The 19,603-nt window shown below is 50.7% G+C and overlaps 3 pseudogenes; 1 reads left to right on the top strand and 2 right to left on the bottom strand.

Moving 5' to 3' along the window:
* Nucleotides 1–1,649: 1,649 nt before the first annotated feature.
* Nucleotides 1,650–1,801, bottom strand: LOC147797322 (5.8S ribosomal RNA; annotated as a pseudogene).
* Nucleotides 1,802–5,218: 3,417 nt separating this feature from the next.
* LOC147797323 (large subunit ribosomal RNA) lies at nucleotides 5,219–6,939 on the bottom strand (annotated as a pseudogene).
* LOC147797324 (uncharacterized) lies at nucleotides 6,721–12,221 on the top strand (annotated as a pseudogene).
* The last annotated feature ends 7,382 nt before the right edge of the window (nucleotides 12,222–19,603 follow it).

Below are 19,603 nucleotides of genomic sequence, written 5' to 3' on the forward strand. Positions count from 1 at the left end.
ATCTAACCCTAACCATATCCCCAATCCTAACCCTTACCCTACCCCTACCCTAACCCTAACCCTTACTCTAACCCTAACCACAACCCTAACCCTAACCCTAACCACAACCACAAGCCTAACGCTTACCCTAACCCTAACCCTTATTCTAGCCCTAACCACAAACCTATATATCACTAAATCTAACCCTTACCACAAACCTATCCTATCCCTGACTCTACCCCTAACCCTAACCACAAACCTATATATCACCAAATCTAACCCTAATCACAACCCCAATCCTATTCAGCCGTAATCTCTCGGGTGGTAGACTTGAACCAGTGTCCGAATCTGCAGTTCCTCTCGAACTGAGCAGGAATGCCGTGGTGGCGACCTCTCATCTCACGACGGTCTAAACCCAGCTCACATTCCCTATTAATTGGTGAACAATCCAACGCTTCCCGAATTCTGCTTCGCAATGATAGGCAGAGCCCACATCGAAGGATGGGTCCTTCATTCGCTTACCAGATGCAACTGCTCTCTCTCTCTCTCTTTTCCTGGGCGCCAGCTATCCTGAGGGAAACTTCGGAGGGATCCAGCTACTAGACGGTTCGATTAGTCTTTCACCCCTAAACCAAAGTTGGACGATCGATTTGCAGGTCAGAATCGCTGCGGACCTCCACCAGAGTTTCCTCTGGCTTGGTCCTGCTCGAGCATAGTTCACCATTTTTCGGGTCCTAGCGTGCCCGCTCTCCCTCCGCCGCAGCCGCGGAGAGCTGTCGTCTGGCGGCTAGGGGGTGCGGGACCGCAGAGGGCACTGCGCCGGCCGCGCTGATTTTTCCCCGCTGGATCTGCACGGCCCTCCCGTTTGCTTCTCGACAGCTTCACGTACTCTTGAAATCTCTCTTCAGAGTGCTTTTCAACTTTCTCTCACGGTACGGCTCTATCGGTCTCGTGCCGGTATTTAGCCTTGGATGGGGTTTACCACCCGCCTTTTGGTTGCGCTACAAAACAACCCAACTCCCGGAAGCCCTGGCCGCCGGCTGGACGGCGCCTGCAGGGGCCTGACACCCGCCACGGGAGGGAGGGGGCCTCGATGAGAGGGACCTCAGCACCGCCGCGACAGCCGGACCGGACTTCCCTGCGCCACAGTTCCCATGGGCCCGCTAGGGGCCCGGGGATTCGGCGCTGGGCCCTTCCCGCTTCGCTGGCCGCTACTAGGGGAGTCCTGGTTAGTTTCCTTTCCCCCGCTTAGTGATATGCCTAAATCCAGCGGGTCCTCTCGTCCGACCTGAGGTCGATGGGTTTGCAATAGGCCTCGTCTCTATCTCTCTCTCGCACCTCTCGGGGCCCATCCGGCGCCTCGGTGGCTACCAGGAAGGGGGCCCCCCTCCGCGGCCCGTCTGTGCGGGCTCTCTTCTCTCTCTCTCGGCGCTGGGTACCCGCTTCCTCTCCGGCGGTCCACTCGGAGATCTGCCACGGGGCCGGCGGCACTCGGTCCCCGCTGGCGGGGCCTGGCCTCCCCTTTTTCTCTCTTGGCCTGCCCTGCCTGCCTGGCCTCCTTCCGACGCGCTCCCTCGAGGCCTCCCGTGTCTTTCTTGTTCCGCTCGGGGGGACGGCCAGCGCTCGTGGGTGGGGCGGATACTCAGCGCCGACCTGCCACGCCACGGCAGACTCACCCGGGCTCGACTCCGCCCTCCCCGCGGAGAACGCGCCCGGCCGGTGCCCCCGCCGATGATCACTGCGTTCTGCAATTCACACTGATTCTCGCAGCTGGCTGCGTCGTTCATCGGCGCACGAGCCCAGTGATCCACCGTCGAGAATTTTCCCTCGTTTTCGGAAATCCGAAAAAAAAACCTCCGGCGGGAGCCGGGCCGAGCGGGGACCGGTCGCCCCTCGCACGGCAGCCCCTTTCCCCAAGGGGGGCCTCCCCGACCGCGTCTCACCGATCCCCCCGGACCGTTTGAGGCCGAGCCCCGGCGTCCCGGGGCCCCCGGCGAACGCCGGGAGTTATCCATGTAGGGGGATGCGCTCTAAGGAACCATAACTGATTTAATGAGCCATCCGCAGTTTCGCTTAGTAAAGCTTTTACTTAGACATGCATGGCTTAATCTTTGAGACAATCTTTGACTACTGGCAGGATCAACAAGGTACCCCTTGGGGCCGGGGCCCGCCACCTCGGGCCCTCCGGACTGCTCGGCCGCGCCGCAGCTGCCGGGCCGCGGCGCCGGAGTCCTGCGCCTCTCTGCTCTCTCTCGCCACCCGACCTCCGCTGGAATGCCGCACGCCGCCGATCCCTCGCCCTCTCTGGCCCGGTCGGGGATCCTGCCTGCCGCCGCCGGGGCTGCGGCTCGGCGGGACCGCAGGGCACCGCCCGCCGCCTGCTCGGCGTTCGTGCCCGCTGCTCTCCGAGGGGCCTGGCTCCCCTCTCCCTCGCTCTCTCCCGCTCGCTCTTCCGCAGCGGGCCGTGCTGCCGCTCCAGCCCCTCCTGAAGGCTCGCGGCCACGCACCATCACACCTCCCGTCCCGGGGTCCAGCCGAACTGCGCCGCCGGGGAAGGCCTTTCCAACACCTCAGAGCAAGGCCTGGTGGGCCGGCCGACGCTTTTCTGGGCATGAAGGGTCGGCAGGCCGCGCCGAAAAACGCCGTTGACGGAGCGCCCGGAGAGCCTCCCGGCGGGGCTTCGGGCCGCCACTTTTTTCCGAACCCACCGTCCCGGGGCTCTCAAGTAGGGCCAGACGCGGCCCGGGAGCGACCTTTCCGACACCTCTGGGCAAGGCCGGGCGGGCCAGCCGACGCTCTTCTGGGCATGAAGGGTAAGCCAGCCGCGCCGAAAAACGCCGTTGACGGAGCGCCCAGAGGGCCTCCCGGCGGGGCGGCGAGCCGCCACTTTCGTCCAGCCGCTCCGGAGCGGGGCTTGTCCAGACCCCAGGGGGAATCGCTCCAGAGCCTGCGGCTCCACCGTGTAGGAATAGCCGTATCGTATGGACAATATATGGCTGTACTGATATAGCTGGAGCTGAGCTCAAGACCACCCTCCCCCCTATAAATAGGCAAACCAGGGAGTGGGGATTAAGGTCCAAAATGCTCTCATTGAAATACGCACGTTTTTGGCCCAACCTGTCATGGGGCAAAGCCCTCTCAGAGGCCTTGGGTGGGCCAGCGAGCCGATGGACGGCAGGCCGGAGACGCCCGGCCCGCTTTCTGCGGGCAACCTCGGACATCCGAACCTCTCGGACCAGGTTTTCCGAGGAAGGCGATTCACCGCGCCGCACCACCCGCCCGCCGGCCTGGAGCCGTTTTTGCCCGGGGAAGCGTGTCGGAAATACACGGCTTTAGGGGGACGGCGTGCGGCTGCGGCGGTTTTTTCCCCAGTACTGCAATTCGCCGCGCCACACCACCAGTCCCCACTGGTCCGGAGCCGGGCATGTCCAGACCCGAGGGGGAATCGCTCCAGAGCCTTGGGCTCCACCGTGTGGAAATGGCAATATCGTATGGACAATATATGGCTGTACTGATTTCTGGCAGCTGGAGCTGAGCTTGAAACCACCTTCCCCCCTATAAATAGGCAAACCAGGGAGTGGGGGTTAAGGTCCAAAATGCTCTCATTGAAAAAGGCACGTTTTGGGCCCAACAGACCCTGACGAGAAACGCTCTCGTGAGCCGAAAATCCGGCCTTTCGCGGACCACCAAGTCCGAGGAAGAAATCTTCAGCGGGCGCCCACGCTACGCCGCCCGTCTGGCACCCACGGCGGGACTGGCGCCGCCCGCTACGAGACTCTGTCCCCGGGCCGGAGGCCCAGGTCCCTCCCCGCCCGACGGCCCGTCGCACGACGGCATTGGGACAGACCTGGCAACTCGCCACCCCAGGGCTACTCCCCCAGAGCCCTCCTGCTGGGTATACTGCCAACCCTGGAATTCAAGTCAGTTTGGGGCGGCCCCCTCAGACCAGCCGCCCAGCAGCTCATCCCAGGCCGCCGGGCGAGCGCCGGTTCACTCCGCCGTCAGTCCCGGCGGGCTCAGGGTTCGGCCCGCCCGAAGGCCGCCGGCCGGCCAGCCCTAATCGCTATGAACAGTTGGCTGCCACAAGCCAGTTATCCCTGTGGTAACTTTTCTGACACGTCTTGCTTCAAACTCCCAAGCTCAAAAGGATCGGTAGGCCACGCTTTGACGGTCCGTATTCATACTGAAAATCAAAATCAAACGAGCTTTTGCCCTTTTGCTCCGCGAGGGGTTTTCTGTTCTCGCTGAGCTCGCCTTAGGACACCTGCGTTACCCTTTGACAGATGTACCTCCCCAGTCAAACTCCCCGCCTGGCGCTGTCGCCAGAGCGGGTGGCGGCCGGCGGCGCCGTGAGGCGGCCGGCCACGTAGCGCCAGAAGACTGGGCCCGGGTGCGGCCCGCTCCCCGCCTCACCGGCTAAGTAAAGAAATGACGAGAGTAGTGGTATTTCACCGTCGGGCCGGGGCCCTCCCACCTATCCTACACCCCCGTGTCTCTTCACAAGGTCAGACTAGAATCAAGTTCAACAGGGTCTTCTTTCCCCGCTGATTCTGCCAAACCCGTTCCCTTGGCTGTGGTTTCGCTAGAGGGTAGATAGGGACAATGGGAATCTCGTTAATCCATTCATGCGCGTCACTAATTAGATGACGAGGCATTTGGCTACCTTAAGGGAGTCATAGTTACTCCCACCGTTTACCCGCGCTTCGCTGAATCTCTTCACTTTGACATTCAGAGCACTGAGCAGACATCTCATCGTCTCAGCGCCCCGGCTGCGGACGTCGCAATGCTCTGTTTTAATTAGACAGTCGGATTCCCCTGGTCCGTACCAGTTCTGAGCCGGCTGTTGGGCGCCGGCCAAAGCGACCACAGCGAGGCAGCCGCCCAGCATGGAGTGTCGACGAAGCAGGTCCCACGCCGGTCCAAGCTAGGGAGCCAGCACACCGGCCTGACGGGGTCCCCCGCCCGGCGCCGGGGTCCGCGGGCGTAGCGCGCCATGACCCGCCCGCCGCTCTCGACCAGCGGCCGTGCCCCTTTGACGGGGCGGGCGGCGGAGGGGACGGAGGGTGGCTTGCGCGCGTACGGCCCCGCGGTCCGGCGGGGGGGGGAGTGCCGCCGCTCGGACATGGGGCGCCGCGACCCGCTTCCAGCCCCGGCCCGACCGACCCAGCCCACAGAGCCAATCCTTCTCGCGAAGTTATGGATCCGGCCTGCCAAATTCCTTTACCTACATTTTTCTATCGACCAGAGGCTGTTCACCTTGGAGACCGGCTGCAGTTTTGGGTACGACCCGAGGCGACGGTCCACGCACTCCCCCGCATTTTCAAGGGCCGGCTGGAGCTCACCGGACACCGCCGGAGACGCGGCGCTCTAAGGGACCGCAGCCCCTAGCTCTGGACAAGCCGATTCCAGGGATCCCACCCCTTACCAAGAAAAGAAAACTCTTCCCGGGGCCAAGGCCGGCGTCTGCGGGCTCGCTTGCTTCGCAGCTCGGACCGCTGTGGAGGACGAAAGGCTCCCCCTGCGGGTTCAGAAATATTGACCCGATTCCCTTTCACCCGGGGGGCGAGGCCCCGGCCCCGCGAGGAGGGGGGCGCCCGTCTCCGCTCGGGGCGGATTTTCCCTAAGGTTTAGGATCGACTGACCCATGTACAACTACTGTTCACATGGAACCCTACTCCGCCACTCGGCCCTCGAGGATCTCACTCGAATATTTGCTACTACCATCAAGATCTGCGCCCACGGCGGCTGCACGCGGCCTCGCGGCCGGCGCTTCGACGCGCCGCGCGGCGGCTGTCTTACTCCTCGGGGCGTACCACCAGGGCGGCGGTCCCACTCGCTCTCTGCCCCGACGGCCGGGTGTGGGCGGCACACTCAGCGCCATCCAGTTTCAGGGCTAGTTGATTCGGCAGGTGAGTTGTTACACACTCCTTGCGGACTCCGACTTCCATGGCCACCGTCCTGCTGCCCGTATCAACCAACGCCTTTTCTGGGCTCTGATGAGCGTCGGCCGCAATGCGGCGCCCTAACCCGGCGTTCGGTTCATCCTGCAGCGCCAGTCCTGCTTACTAAGAAGGGCCCACTGGGCGCCCGTGCATTGAGGGCCTGGCCCCAATATGGCGGGTCGGGCCCCGCATCAATTTAAAGTTTGAGAATAGGTCGAGGTGATTTCGGCCCCAAAGTCTCTAATCATTCGCCTACCGGATGCAACTGCTCTCTCTCTCTTTCCCGGGCGCCAGCTATCCTGAGGGAACGTCGGAGGGAACAAGCAACTAGACGGTTCGATTAGTCTTTCGCCGCTATACCCAAGTCGGACGATCGATTTGCAGGTCAGAATCGCTGCAGACCTCCACCAGAGTTTCCTCTGGCTTGGTCCTGCTCGGGCATAGTTCACCATCTTTCGGGTCCGAGCCGCCCGCTTTTCCTTATCCGCAGCCAGGGGGGGGGGCTGGCAGCAGGGCGGCGGTGCGCCGGGGGCGCCCCCGGACCCCGCCACCCGGCTAGGGGGGTGCAGGACCGCGGCGGACACCGCGCCGGCCGCGCTGAATCTCCCCGGCCCGATCTGCCCAGCCCTCCTGCTTGCTTTTCGACGGCTTCACGTACTCTTGAACTCTCTCTTCAGAGTGCTTTTCAACTTTCCCTCACGGTACTTAGCCTTGGATGGAGTTTACCACCCGCCTTTGGGCTGCGCTACAAAACAACCCGACTCCCGGCAGCCGTGGTCACCGGCCGGACGGCGCCCGCATGGGCCTGACACCCGCCACGGGACAGATAGGGCCTCGATCAGAAGGACCTCAGCACCGCCGCGACAGCCGGACCGGACTTCATTACGCCACAGTTCCCGCAGGCCCGCTGGGGTCCCGGAGATTCGGCGCTGGGCTCCTCCCGCTTTGCTCACCGCTACTGGGGGGATCTTGGTTAGTTTCTTTTCCTCCGCTTAGTGATATGCTTAATTGGAGTGGGTCTTCTCGCAAGACCTGAGGTCGATGGGTTCGCAATGGGCCTCTGCCTCTCTCTCGCCTATCAGGGTCCTGCCCGGCGCCTCGGCGGCTGCCAGGAAGGGGGGCCCCTCCGCAGCCCGTCCGCAAAGGCTCTCTACTCTCTCTCTCTCTCTCGGCGCTGGGCCCCCACTCCCTCTCCGGCGGTCCACTCGGAGATCTGAAACGGGGCTGGCAGCACTCTGTCCCCGCTGGCGGGGCCGGGCGTCCCCTTTTTCTCTTTTGGCCTGCCCTGCCTGCCTGCTTGCCTGGCCTCCTTCTGGCGCGCTCCGTCGAAGCCGCCCGTGTCTTTCTTGTTCGGCTCGGGAGTCCTGCGCCCACTTGGAGCACGTTTTAGCTCAACAGACCCCGACGAAAGACGCTCTTGGGAGCTAGGGTGCCTCACCGACGTGTTCACGGGTGGGGCCGAGTCGGGTTTTGCACCCGAGTCGAAGCGAGACCGTAGATGCGCCCTTTCGCGGACAACGGAGCCCGAGGAAGAAATCTTCAGCGCGCACCGCGCCTACGTAACGCTCCCGTCCGGCACCCGCGGCGGGACCGACGCCGCCCGCTGCGAGATGCCGCCCTCGGGCTGGAGGCCCCAGTTCATCCATGTCGAACAGCTGATCGCACGATGGCATTGGGACCGACGTGGCGACTCGGCACCCTGGCGGTACTCCTCGAGAGCCCTCCTGCAGGGTATACTATTAACCGTGGATTTCAAGTCAGTTTGGTGCTGCTGCGTCAGACATGCAGCCCAGCAGCCAATCCTCGGCCACCGGAGATGCGTTCGTTCACTCCGCCGTCAGTTCCGGCAGGCCTTCCTCCAGCTACGCCCGCTGCACTGCCGAGTCCGGGACACCTCTGGCCCACTAGCGACGGGGCCCCGCCGCCCGTCCCGCCCCGGGGGCCCTCCCACTGCTGGTCCTCCCCGGTCTCCTCCTCCAAGTCTAGTCCGCCCGAGGGCCACTGGGCGCCAGCTGGCCTCCCGCGCTTGACCTCCTCCCCCCGCTGCTAGACCCCACTACCCCTGCCACCCTATCCCTATGAGCTCGAGAACACCCCCCTCCCTATAATTAGGCAAAGGTCCAAAATGCTCTCATTGACATACACACGTTTTGGGCCCAACCGGTCCCGGGGCAAAGCCCTCTCAGAGGCCACGGGTGGGCCAGCGAGCCGATAGATGGCAAGCTGGAGACGCCCGGCCCGCTCGGCTGCAAGAAACCCCGGACATCCGAGCCTCTCGGACAAGGTTTTCCGAGGATGGCAATTCACCCCGCGGTAGCAACCACGCCACCGCCCTAGAGTCGGGTTCGCCTGGGGAACAGCCCTGAGCTTGGCGCTCGATTGTGTCGGAAATGCACGGCTTTAGAGGGTCTTTGTAATGTGTTTTTTATTATTTCAATTGATAAAGTGTTTCTACCTGAACAATTTTTTTTCTCATTTTACCTTGGTTGCACCGCCTTGATATCAATTAAAAAAAAACCTGTTTGAGGGTTGACCAACACGCCCCGCCTATCTCCTCATTAATATAAGAATGTGTGACGTTAACTCCGGAGATCGGCATACTTTCCCGGTTATGCGTGGCAGCTCGATCGGCAGCGTCACACGTACTTCTTATAAAGTTTCTTGAGAATTTCGCCGCACTCCTTCACGAAAATACCGTAGTTTTTTCAGAATGCCACCGACCTGTATTGTTGCTTTTTGCAGCAACACTACCAAAGATGCTTTCAGTCTGCATCGTTTTCCATCTGACCCAAAATGTAGACGAATTTGGACGGTGAAAGTGAAACTGACCCGAGCCAAGTGGTCGGACCAAACGAGTACTCAGTGATCTGCTCCGCACACTTCGAGCCTTCTTGTTTTGATCGAAACGCCAACGATCAACAATATCAGTTTGGGATTAAGTTCAAGGCAATGCTTCGTCCCGATGCTGTACCCACAATATTTCTAATAAGCAAGAAAAGTGAGCCGGTACTGGAAGAGAAAAGGGAGGGTGCTTTTGCAAAACAACTCCGAGTACGTTTTATCGTTTCTCACTCGCCATGCATTCACGTTAGTTTCATAATCGCATGGTGCATGTAATCGTTTTGTACACGTTTTGTGAATTTTGGTTGTTTATTCTGTTGATCTTAAAACTAGAAACACTGTACAGAAATAGTAGCCTACTTTGATATTTGTACATCTTGATAGACTAATGACGGGGCAGGGCTGAAATCTTTTAACACTTTCTTGTTGACATTAATCTGGTCACTCACTAATATGCAAGGTGCAGTTCTTTTTCAATCAGCATAAGCCTTACTGATCGTGACATTCATGTGTGTGCCATGAAGATGAGAAGCAACAATATCATTAGCCGTAAGGTTTCTGCACCTGATTTTGTTTCTTCTGCCTTTCAATATATTTTTCACTATATAAGCACAACTGTGGTAGTTTATAAATTTCACTGTTGTTTTACTGAACTCTTATTCATTTTAACAAGGATTAATTGCATTTAATTTGTTTTCTTTCATTGGAAACTGCTATCAGGTTATGGAGGATGTGCTCCCACGGAAACAAGCCAAAAGAGAGAGCAACCAGGTCAGACGGGTTGGAGATAGAACCTTGTGCATAGAAAGTGTGCCAGACCCAGAGTGTACTGCGAGTGCTAGTAGCATGATTCCAGTTGTGTCGGTAAGTCCATCACAATCACTTGCTCCCTTCAACTATTGTTGAACATTCAAGAGGAACAAATGGGTATTGTTCTTTCAATTTTTCTCTCTGGAAATATTTTTAAAATAACCTTCATTTTTTTCTTTTACATGTACAGAATGTGGATGCTGCTTGTCAGACTGATCCAGTGAAAATTCTTTGTTGTGATATACGTAAGTATCAAAATGCATTTGAAATGTCTATTTTTGTTATCATATTAATTTATAAATGACATTTTTTCTTCTTAATTGGTTCTCTTGTTCTCGTCACAGTTCATGATAAACAACAAATTTATACAATTTATCTGATAGATACCGATGCCAGAATACAAGCTGTTCCCGAAGTCAGCGAAACTGGAATACAATGCAAGCTGCTTGATGATGCAGAGGTCGAGGAGGTAAAAGACAATGAAGTTGAAGAATTAGAAGAGGAAGAGTTAGAAGAGGAACAAGAGCGTGATGATTCCTCCGACTATGAACCATCCTCACCATCATCTTCGTCATCATCTTCAGAACCTTGTCTCACCCGGTCATTCAAAACGTAAGTACGATAGATGCAGTATATGAAATGAGAATTCATTTTATAACGTTACAACAGAAACAAAGCGAAATGTTTTTTTTAAATTTAAAATTAACCTTTTCTCATCGCAGAGTAGAAACTACTTTTCATTCCTACACTCAACGTGGTATCACCTTGGTTTACCCAAATGCCATTGATCTTTTGTAAATAGAAGGGGGAAAAGTCCATGGACCGTTCCAATATCACCGGATGTTCTTCCTCAAGATCATGCAAAGTACACTGAGTTCGAGGGGGAGCTCTTCTAACTTTTCAGGAAGTGTTTCAAGTGCGGTTCACGGAAGACCAGTCTGATAAAACGAACTGTGGGGACTTTCGTTTCTGTTTTTTCAGCGATGAGGGGCCTGCAAGTCCAAAGGGACGACCTGGAGTTCCCAGCCATGGCTGGGTGAAACACCTGCAGGAAATCTGCTGCTCTCTGCAGCTTTCCTGTTTGCTGGTGCCAGCCCATCAAAGGTTCTCCGCATGTTGACCTGTATGGGGGCAGCTTGTATTTCGCAGCGCACTTTTTCTCCCACCAGAAGAGACACCTCTTGCCATCAGTTGAAGCGGTGTGGAGACAACACATCACCGAAGTAAAGCTTCGTCTGAAAGCTGATAGTTAAGCGCTAGTCATCGGCGAGGATGGACGGGCAGATAGTCCAGGCCACTCCGCTAAATATGGGAGCTACACTGCAACAGAACTCAACGCCAATAAGATTGTTGATATTCAGCTTGTACAGGTGAGTCTTTGTTTCTAAAGAAAGGTAGAGTTGATGTACATGCGATGGTTTCCGATAAATGGTTCTCGACAATTTGTACGAGCAAAAGGATGCTTTCATTTCATGAACTTTATTCTGTACACATAGTCAATTTGAAAGTTGTTTATTTCAATTTGCTGCTGCCGCTGCGCCTTGATTGATAGCCTCAGATTGACTGTTACTAACATTTGGTACATGTATTTTTCGTGTATTCATTTGTTAGTGCAAAGAAGTCAAGAGTAGCTACCACATGGAGCTGGAGGGCCTCAAAAGGACAATGGCAACCCTACGTGGAGCTAACCTCACTGTCCGCAAGCTCGTCACTGACCGTCATCGGTCTTTGGCCAAATATATGCGGGAACATGAGCCAACAAGTCTAGACATGTATGACGTCTGGCATATAGCAAAGGTACCGGTAGTTGAAGATATAGATTTAAAGTTATATCCCAAAATCAATATTTGTTTTTATGACCTTCAGACCATTTGTCGAGACTACAAAATTTCAACTGATTTCTTGAGAAACACATAGGAAATAGTTATGGCAAGAAATTATTTGAAAGGCCCATAGTATCTTTGCATTATCTTGGATATAATTTTCTAATGGAACAGTTACTTTCCTTTTTGCAAAAAAGTGATTTCATTTGGCCAAAAAAACGTAGGCCTTAACGCGCTGAAGTTTAATTTGTATCATTTATTTTTTTTATTTTTCATTAAGGGATCAAGACGAAGGTCGATAAGTTATCAAAGAGGAAAGGGTTTGAGGGTGTGGCCGAATGGAAGAGGTCCATAAACAATCATGTCTATTGGTGTGCCTCTGCCACCACTGATGCAGAGGAGGATCTCCGGGAGGCCAAGTGGGCCTCTTTATGTAACCACATCGTTGGAATACACCAAGGGCACTCTGCTCTATATACTAAGTGTGACCAAGGCCGACTTGGGAGGCGAAAGAAGAAATGGTTGAAGCCAGGTATTAAAAAAGAATTTACTTTCAGGCTTTCCCTTATGGTTCTTTAATATAGGAGTCATGAAGATTAATTGAAACAAAATGATATTAACAAATCAGGTTCGTGGCTTCATAGGGACAGAGGAAACTAGCCAGCTGTACCAAATCCTGGAGAGTAACTCACTGCTGAAAGACATTCGGAAAATGGCTTCCACAGCGCAGACGTCCTCCCTTGAGAGCTTCCACAGCCTCATAAACCAATTTGCTCCCGAGATGAAGGCCTACTCATATGATGGTATAACTTGCAGGTGAGTAGAATTAAAGTGTTACTTCAGTTTTGAAATTGACTTTTATGTTATTTACTTAGTCTAAATGTTTTTGAGCATTCTGCTTCTCCCGGAAATTTATCCAACTGGACCAATCTTTTGCCAACCCTTTAATTACTTTCAATATGGCCATTCCAGATTTACTTCTATAATTTTTTCCTTTTCTTGAAAATTATACACTTGTTGTATTTGTAAGGCTTCACATTGCTGGCCATCACTACAACGAGAATAGTGACAGAAGCCATGCTACCACATCCAAGGGCACTCACGTGTTTCACCTCAGCAAGCCAAAGTTTAAGAAGGGGGAAGCTACGGTGAAACAAATCAAAGAAGCAGCTTCCTTTGGTAGGGGTCTTGCTTTTTTAATTTGTCAAGTTTATTTCACAAAACCCATGGTTTGTAGATTGTAAAATTTCCCCTCAAATCTCCTTTTTCCGGAAGTACATGTATGCTCTCAACATGACATATTCCTTGCTTTTGAAAAAGAATTTAGATAAGTAAGACTGGAGATTTAAAAATTTATCTTTCAACAGATTTCGGGAAATACAGCTTTTTATTTTGCCCCCGTAAAGTGTGCCTAAGTAAGGGCTTAAAAAGCCCATGTAAATACATATACATGTAAGCAAACAAAGAACACTTTTTTGAAAATTTCAAAGAAGAGCTGTTGCAATTAACAATTTCCATATTCAAAATCACTGTATTCTTTGTTCTCCTCAGGGTATGTCAGGACTCTGTTTACAGAGGCTATCGGACGATGCTGTTTTGTTGTATCCAACACAGCTGCTCAGTCTAAACCCCCCACTATGGCAGAGAAATACTCGTTTCCAGAGAAAGATGTTCTGATCGCAAGGTACAAGAGCAGATTCAATAAACCTTGAGATTAAACCCTACCTGGTGTAGAACTAAAAGGAGTGATCAGAGATATGATCTTAAATGTAGATTCCTTCAAGTTTTGAAAAATGGCATGTAAATTTGGGTGGTGTTCTATCTGAGTTTGAAAAGAGACATATTCTTGACCAAGTAACTTGGGTGACTTTTTTCCCTTGTCCCTTTTTGTAACTCGAATACTGATATAAATTTGAAGGCCAGTGAGGCTCTAGATATAAATGACAACTTAAAGTTTCGGTCTCGCCAAAATTAACGTGGGTTACCTGGAAATAAAAACTAAACTGAATGGAGTGCGCCGTGATACAGAGGCTGTATACAGCTTTTGGGACGTTTTAGGGTAAAACCCAAATCATTACTGATTCGACATCCAGTGGATTCTCTGTCATTTTCTTTTGTTGAAATTCAAATAACTATAGGGATTGTTGGTTTGTTTGGTTTGCTTTTGTTTGATCAGTTTTGTGCTTGTATTTGGCGTGACGCAAGAAGATTAACCCAATACAAGTGTGACACGCATGTCTTTTGTGAGGATTTCTGTTTGAAAATATCAAGTGATTCTGCAGTTGAAAGCAAGCGAAATTGTACTAAATGTTTTTCCTTCAATGAAATAAGGAGGCCAGTGTTGCCAGACTGTGAGACCCCTTGATGTGTTTCCCTTGCACCGTCAATAATAAAAATTCACTATACAGATACTTGGCTGCTTTTTCGATTGAGATCACTAGGCAGAAATGGACCTAAACACGGTTGAGCGAAATAGTGCCGTCTGTTGACTCTCGGAGGAGGTTTGTCTTCGGTTTTTGCACCGGAAATTCAAGATTATGGCCAGTAGATCACTTTTTGTTACAATTTTATGGGTTTTACCCACGATTTGTTTTTATTCGCCTTTTTCCAAAGATATATCCAAAACAGTAAAACTGTTTGCCCAGCTCTCATTGTCTTTCCAAACAGGCCCGCAATTTCGGGCTTTTTGTGAAAGAAACTACCAGTCCAAAATTTGGGATTTACAAAAATGTGTCTGTGATCCCTCCTGATTATGGCATGTTTTATTGTAAAAATCCCTTGGATTACAGAACATCAATGAGTTCGCACGCAGAAATACAATCATTTTGCGGGATGCAACCTTAATGGTATCACGCAGGCCCTTTCTCCAGGGGTTGGAGTGAATCGGGAACACAAACAGTTCTGATAAATAGGACTAGACTGGTCACTTTTGTGGTCGATTTGATACATGGTTTAGTTATTTAGATACTTTGCCGTGTGATGCAAGCCTCTTTACTTGAAAAGGGAGCACTGTTCCTGTCATTTTTATGATATATTTCTAATATGTTGACTCAAGTTGTCGTATTTTCAGTTGTGTCAAATGTTGATCCGGAGTGTCCCATTCTCTAACCCAATCACCAACACTCACGATATCCTAACCTTAACACCAAGAATATCCCTCACCCTAGTGTCCCTAACCATAACCACAAACCTATATATCCCTAACCCTTACCACAAACCTATATATCACTAAATCCGACCACAACCCCAATCCTAACCCTTACCCCGTCCCTAACCCTACCAGTAACCCTAACTGTAACCCTAAATATATCCCTAACTCCAACCCTATTATCCAACCCCTGAGCCTAACCCTAACAACAAACCTATATATCATTAAATCTAACCCTAACCACAACCCCAATCTCAACCCTTACCCTACTCCTAACCCTAACCCTTACTCTAACCCTAACCCTAGCCTTAACCACAAACCTTTATATCACTAACCCTAACCACAACCCCGATCCTAACACTTATCATACCTCTACCCCTAACATTAACCACAAACCTAAATATCACTACAACTAACCCTATCCACAACCTCAATCCTAACACTATTCCAACCCCTAATCTTAACTCTTACTCTAATCCTAACAATACCCCTAACCACAAACCTATATATATTACAAACCCTAGCCACAACCCCAATCCTAACCCTTACCCTATCCCTAGCCCAAACCCTAACCCTATCTGTAACCCTATCCCTATCCCTAACCTTATTATTCTAACCCTACCCCTACCCCTAACCACAAACCTATATATCGCTAAGCCTAACCCTAACCACAACCCTAACCGTATCCCTACCCCAACCCTTACACTAACCCTAGCTGTAGCCCTAACCACAAACCTATATATCACTAAATCTAACCCCAACCACATCCCCAATCCTAACCCTTACCCTACCCCTAACCCTAATCCTTACCTTAACCCTAACCCTAGCCACAACCCCAATCCTAACCCTTAGGCTACCCCTACCCTACCCCTACACCTAACCCTAACCACAACCCTAACTACAACCCCAAGCCTAACGCTTACCCTACCCCTACACCTAACCCTAACCACAAACCTATATATCACTAAATCTAACCGCAACCTCATCCCCAATCCTAACCCTTACCCTACCCCTAACCCTAATCCTTACCTTAACCCTAACCCTAGCCACAACCCCAATCCTAACCCTTAGGCTACCCCTACCCTACCCCTACACCTAACCCTAACCACAACCCTAACCCTGACTACAACCCCAAGCCTAACGCTTACCCTCCCCCTACACCTAACCCTAACCACAAACCTATATATCACTAAATATAACACTAACCACAACCCCAATCTCAACCCTTACCCTACCCCTAACCCTAACCCTTACGTTAACCCTAAATCTAGCCCTAACCACAAACCTTTATATCACTAATCCTAACCACAACCCCAATCCTATTACTTACCCTACCCCTAACCCTAACCACAAACCTATATATCACTACATCTAACCCTAATCACAATCCCAATCTCAACCCTTACCCTACCCCTAACCCCAACCCTAACCCTTACTGTAACCCTACCCTAGCCCTACCACAAAGCTATATATCACTAACCCTAACCACAACCCCAATCTCAACCCTTACCCTACCCCTAAGCCTAACCCTTACTCTAACCCTAGCCCTAACCATAAACCTTTATATCACTAACCCTAACCACAACCCCAATCCTAACACTTACCCTACCCCTAACCCTGACCACAAACCTCTATATCACTAAATCTAACCCTAATCACAACCCCTATCCTAACCCTGACCCTACCCCTAACCCTAACCCTTACTCTAACCCTATCCTAGCTCTAACCACAAACCTATATATCACTAACCCTAACCACAACCCCAAACTCAACCCTTACCCTAACCCTTACTCTAACCCTAGCCCTTGCCCTAACCACAAACCTTTATATCACTAACCATAACCACAACCCCAATCCTAACACCTACCCTACCCCTAACCCTAACCACAAACCTATATATCACTAAATCAAACCCTAACCACAACCCCTATCCTAACCCTGACCCTACCCCTAACCCTAACCCTTACTCTAACCCTACCCTAGCCCTAACCACAAACCTATATATCACTAACCCTAACCACAACCCCAAACTCAACCCTTACCCTACCCCTAACCCTAACCCTTACTGTAACCCTAACCCTAACCACAACCCCAATCCTAACACTTACCGTTCTCTTACCCTTAACCCCCACCACAAACCTATATATCACTAAATCTAACCCTAATCAAAACCCCAATCCTAACCCTTCCCCTAACCCTTACTCCAACCCTAGCCCTTACCACAAACCTACATATCACTAACCCTAGCCACAACCCCAATCCTAACCCTTAACCTATCAATAACCCCAACCCTAACCCTATCTGTTACCCTATCCCTAACCCCAACCCTATTATACTACCCCTAACCACAACCCTAACCACAAATATATATATCAGTAAATTTAACCCCAACCAAAACCCCAATCCTAAACTTCACCCTACCCCTAACCCTATCTGTAACCCTAACCCTATCCCTAACCCCAACCTTATTATCCTAACCGTACCCCTAACCCTAACCACAAACCTATATATCCCTAAACCTTGCCCTAACCACAATCCCAACCCTTACCCTACCCCTATATGTACCCCAACCCTATCCATAACCCCAACCCTTTTATCCTAGCCCTAGCCCCAACCCTAACTGGGAAAGCATGTCTGTTGCGCTTGAATATGGGAATGGTCGTTACCGTGAAAACAAAACATCAATCATTAGAGCACCCTTTGAAAATAGTGAAACAAAAGTTGAAAGCAAGGTTACTTGAGACAAGAATGTGCATTTTGAGGTTTATATGAAAACAATTTAATTGTAGCTGTCATTGAAATAAGAAGTTGGAAATTCAGATGGTCCAAATCTAATATCTTCTTTGACAAATTATCTTGCATCTTTATCCAAGTTACATTTTATTTATAAATCACAAGATCACGTCATCGTTTATGCCATTTCACATACGTCAGTCTGTGTACAAGCCAGTGTTAAATCAAGGTTTCGATTCTCAAGGCCTGCGGTTGAATAAAAAGGTACATTTTAGACACATTGTACCCGAGTTAAAGAAATAGGAAGAATATGGGCCTACATTGTGTTGTATGTGTACAATCACAACTCTTTTGCAGGAGTTCATAGTAACTCCAAAGACGGTGTTTCATCATTCCGTTTTCATGCAAAGCACCTAGGGAAATACGGAATGGTCAATACTTGCATTTGATATTTTCTTAAGTTTTGAGAAATGTCAGGTAAATTTTGGTAGTGTTCTATTTGAGTTCGAAAAGGGACATACTCTTGACCAAGTAACATGGGTGACTTTTTTTTCCCTTGTCCCTTTTTGTAACTCGAATACGGATGTAAAATTTAGGGCCAGTGAGGCTCTAGATATAAATGACAACATAAAGTTTCGGTCTTGCCAAAATTAAATGTAACGTGGGTTACGTGGAGATAAAAACGAAACTGAATGGAGTGCGCGGTGATACAGAGGCTGGCTACAGCTTTTAGGACGTGATTAGGGTAAAACCCAAATCTTTACTGATTCGACATCCAGTGGATTCTCTGTCATTTTCTATTGTTGAGATTCAAAGAACTATAGGGATTGTTTGTTTGTTTGTTTGTTTGTTTGTTTGTTTGTTTGTTTGTTTGTTTTGCTTTTGTTTGACCAGTTTTGTGCTTGTATTAGGGGGAGCAGATCTGTTGGCGTGACGCAAGAAGATTAATCCAATACAAGTGGGACACGCATGTCTTTTTTTGTGAGGATTTCTGTTTAAAAATATCAAGTGATTCTGCAGTTAAAAGCAAGCGAAATTGTACTAAATGTTTTTCCGTCAATGAAATAAGCTGCCAGACTGTGCGGCCCCTTGATCTGTTTCTCTTGCACCGTCAATAATAAAAATTCACAGAGATACGTCGCTGTTTTTTCGATTGAGATCACTAGGCAGAAATGGACCCCCCAACACAATTGAAATCGGTTTTATTGTCGAACATTTAAAAAATGTAGATTATGAATAAAAAAGTGTATCTGTGTATTTAACCCAGAAAAATTGCCTTGAGAGTTTTGGGCTCACGAAATAAAAAAAAAAAAGTGAGGGAAAAATATAAAAGTTATGTGGTGTTGACCAAGCATTCAGGCGCACGGACTCCTGAAATTCGCAAGGAATCGCAGTTACCGGCTTCCATATAGGACTCTTCTGGGATCTCGGGGTTCCCGGCCCACCACACGTCCTCCCTGCCCATCCATTTAACTCTAAAAAGAGTTTGAGCGACCATGCAAGGGAGGAAACGAGACAAGCCCCTAAGCCCTGGCCGCCGAGTCGGCCATACGTCTCGAACCTGTACTAAGGTGCTCACCTGGACTTCGCGGACAGTCCCAGCAGAAGAGCTTATCCCGTGGGCTAAGGTACTGTTGGTATTTGGCGGGGTGAAATAGAGTATCTTATAGCTACTGACTGACAGCAAGCTTTGGGAAAATAAAAGTCACCGGTGGGATTCGAACCCACGATCTGACGATCTGATAACCACGAGCTTAACCATTTGGCAATTTCAGAGAATTGCTTTGGGTCGTTCATATTTACGTAGATAACAAAACCATTATTAACCAACTTATACCGTACAGAATTTTACTCTGCAAAGAATGAGCGATCAAAACGTCACAATAGTGCATCATGTAGCAAAAATGCACAATTGGCCTGCACACAAATCTCACTGGCAGCTCTTCCTTGACAAATTTGAATTAATGTGCGCGCATCAATATGGTAAAGTCCCCAGAGTGCACGTCCGTCCGGACACGTCTCAACTCTTAAAGGTTGCACTACACCAAAACACGCGCCCATAGGGGTGCTCTGCCCAATTCAGGGAGAATTCTTCGCCAAACTGAGGCGCTGAAAAAGTACCCCTAGAGTTTATTTGAAAAAGAGGAGATTGAGTGGCCCAAGAAATTGTGGGATTGTGGAAGAATGGCCCAGAATGAATTCTCCACATTCAAGCTCTACCATCCCGGGGCCAAGCACAGCAAAATGTTACTGACAAATTGTTCAAGAGACTGAAAAGGGGGAGGGATGTCATTTGAAAAATGGCTTCGGATGACAGACTTGGTAGC

This window comes from Acanthaster planci, linkage group LG11, assembly GCF_054643075.1.
Source record: "Acanthaster planci isolate LZ-2023a linkage group LG11, COTS_SCS, whole genome shotgun sequence".
In the NCBI taxonomy this organism is placed as follows: Eukaryota; Metazoa; Echinodermata; class Asteroidea; order Valvatida; family Acanthasteridae; genus Acanthaster; species Acanthaster planci.